Genomic DNA, 3,422 nt, shown 5'->3' with positions numbered 1-3,422 from the left:
GATCAAGGTCACTATTAGGATCACTGAGGCAAGAATTGGATTTAAAAAAAGCGTTTCAAGTTGATCAATGTCATAGCTTATCTTCACATGTTGAAACTCATAAAGGACAATTTTAAAAGTATTGTTATCCAAATCATGAAATGGAAACTGAGACTTGCAGTAAATTACATAGTGAAGATCCTAGCGATTCGGTGCAGAGATAACAAGTCATATTAATCCGCGTGACTAGACTCCCCCGATGTGTTTTCATCATTTGCAGATCCAGAATTTACCGGGTTATCAAAAATAACTAGTTTGTCAACCTCAGGAATGCTCTTTGGTTCCTGCTTCTTGCTTCCTTGAGCATTAGTTCCTTCCGCTTCTTTATAACACGATCGGAGTAATCCTGGTTTACGAACATATCAGTTCCGCGCAGCTTCTTCTTGGCTTTGAAAACTGCCTCACGATCCGTGTAATTGAGAAACCGGGCGGCAATTTTGCGAGGCTTAGAGTCAGAGCGAGGTCTACCAACACGATGAGCCCTTTCAATGACAAAGTCGGTACCGACTTCAGGCATGTGCCTTGAATAAGGTGTTTGACTTTGCTTTCAGATTCCTGCCAAGTTTCCGATTCCTGTTTCGTGACTCAGGAATTCCCTCAAAGCACAAATTATTTCGCCTTGATCGATTTTCGAAGTAATCTAACTTGTTTCCTAGCTCCTCGATTTGTACTTTGAAATCCTTTACTCTGAGGTCGGAGGTTATCAGATCCTGAACTTGGGCTTGTGTGAACTCTAAACTCGATTTAACACTTTGCACATCTTTCAACAAGTTGTCAATTCTAGTGTTAATAGAATCCATGTAGGCACTAAGAAACACTTCTAAAGTTGACTGTTGCTGCTTAAGCAACTTTTTCACTATAGTTTAAGGGGCATTTGTACATCGTGTTCCTCAAGACTACCACGTTTTGATTCAGAGGACGTCTTTGAGCGTGTTACCCCCATGATTATGCAAAATGCAAATAATTATGCAAATAATTTCGCTCAAGCATTTGAGCGAAATTCACAATCCATCAGAGTGGGATACGCATTAGAACTAACCTTAACTGGTTAAAAATAAGCGACGGGTATCATGTACACAACTCCTGCACAAATTAGTCGTATTGGAAGTTATACGGCCTTCCGAGCTTTGCTCTAACTAAAAAGGTCCTTAAGAGATTTTCCCTTGCGATAAGGTATGAGGGGAGGCTCCTTAAAGATTTCTCTTAGGAATTAGTCCTTAGAGGCCTGAGCGCTTCTCCTTTTATGAAGCCTTTCTTCGCGCCTGGTGGGTGACACTAGTAGCAGTTCGTGTACTGGAATTTTTCTGTTGGTATGTTTAGCTCTACACCGATCTGCGATTCCAAATCCTTCTATAACTCGAAAAGTAAAATCAAACAACATCTTGTCACTTTCGTCCCCGATTACCATTTCAAAGGACCAACGCACTGCTGGTTTTTCTTGTTTTTTGTTTTTTTTTTTCTATAAATCGCAGCAGTGACAGGTAGCACAACACGATCGGCAAACGATCTATCCGCCATCTTGGCAGCCTGTGACAACAGATTCCCGCCAACTTATGACCCTCGTAACCTCGTACCCAGTCTCCCACCTGAGAGCCTTGACTTGAGGTCTTGTTATCTTTTATGTAAAGTGACAAAACCAATGACAATCATGCATAAATGACCATAAATAAAATCTCAGAAGTAATGCTCTTTATTTCTTATATCAAAATGTTTTCGTCCTCTAATTTGTACAGTTTTGTTCCCTTAGATATTTTGCCAATGTTCCCTTGTTCCCCCAGGCCCCCGGGAGACCCTCTAAAACAACTCTGTTGGATTAGCCTCGTCACCTTTCGGTGGTAGCATCCAACTTGAGTCTTTGACTCTGGTGATATCAGAGGATTGCAGTGTTGATGTCACTGACACACTCCAAGTTTTCTTCGCTGCAAGATTCATTAATATTTTGAAGACAACATTCTTACAAGACAACACTTCGTTTTCAGAGAAAAACATGTGATTTGTTTTTCTTAGAAATCATGTGATTTTGTATACCTTTGTCTGTTTCGTTACCAAGTTTGTATACGTTGTAAATCAAGTCCTCCTTGCGTGATCAACATGAGAATATTTTTCCATGTGTGGAATTCAATAATGTTTAAAATAGAAAATTACAATTGAGGTTCCTTGGCATGTTTTACTTTTGTATAGTAAAATGTCAATCGAGCACAATTTTGTCTAGTGTACTAAGTTAAGTGTATGTTTCCCGCAAGCAGGTCGAAGTTGTCACCTTTTTTTTTTTTTTCGCTCGTCGCGTGTTTCAACTCGTTTAGTTTTACGGTCAAATAGTACATGTAGAAGCAGGAAAATAAGGATGATTAACGCGAGAGGCATAGTTACAAAAACAAGTAAACAAAAGTAGGAAATAGTCGGTACAAATGGGCTACAAATAGTTAGGTTTTCGCGTTTCCTCCAAACGGGAGAATGCCCTGTTCGCGTTAAAACGGAGGCCGGCTAACAACACACGCTGAAAACTGATCTCTCAATGCCATTCTGTGCTGCAGGAAATAATACGCAGTGCTTAAATCTTTCTATTACATGTATTTTTAACCAAGCCTAAAACCGGAGCTCCCGTCAAAGACTAACTCTTCACTTGAAACCAATAACTTTTCAACTTCCGTATTGAACCTATCAATTTTAACTTATCTCTGGCTGCTCTGGCGTCGAGGGGGTGACCTTAACCTTGCTTATCCATAACTTTGGAAAAAAAAAACACTGAAAAAACAGACAGTTTCTGTCGTGAATTCCTTTTTATTTTTATTTCATTTCCCGTATAACAATTTTGTGCGTTTATTATTTTACGTTTCACCGGAAATTCACTACTTGCTCAATGGTGTGCATCCCAGAACACACATGCAGTGTATATAAGCTCGAGTAGCTGTAGTTACTGTCCTTGAATCAGTAGCATGTCTAAAATACGCGCAGTCTATATACAAGCACTTAAACTTACCCTTGTGTTTGCATCACTATTTTAAAGCCGAAGAAATCTAGAAAAGACATGCATGGAACCCTCGATAATAGCGTGTCCGTTGATCAGGGATCAGGGTGCAGGTACCCTTTCCCGTAACTGAAGAACACCACTTACACCCTCCTGTTTCTCAGAACATTGTAAACAACAGGCTAAAAGGGCTTTCCTAACCCAGCCAGCAGAAACGTTCTTTTATTTGCTTGCTCAATATTGGCGTATTTAAGGACCGAGGCTATGCATAATCGAGTAAGAGTTTTGTTGAGCGCGCGCTGTATGTTGCCAGGAAACAGTTTTGAATTCAGGTTTAATAGCCGTGTTCCCAATGGTACAGCAGGATCAGTTATGATCACCTGTTTATCAATAAACAGACGCTTGCAATCAAAAA

This window comes from Porites lutea, chromosome 2, assembly GCF_958299795.1.
Source record: "Porites lutea chromosome 2, jaPorLute2.1, whole genome shotgun sequence".
In the NCBI taxonomy this organism is placed as follows: domain Eukaryota; kingdom Metazoa; phylum Cnidaria; class Anthozoa; order Scleractinia; family Poritidae; genus Porites; species Porites lutea.
This window is presented reverse-complemented; position numbering follows the sequence as displayed.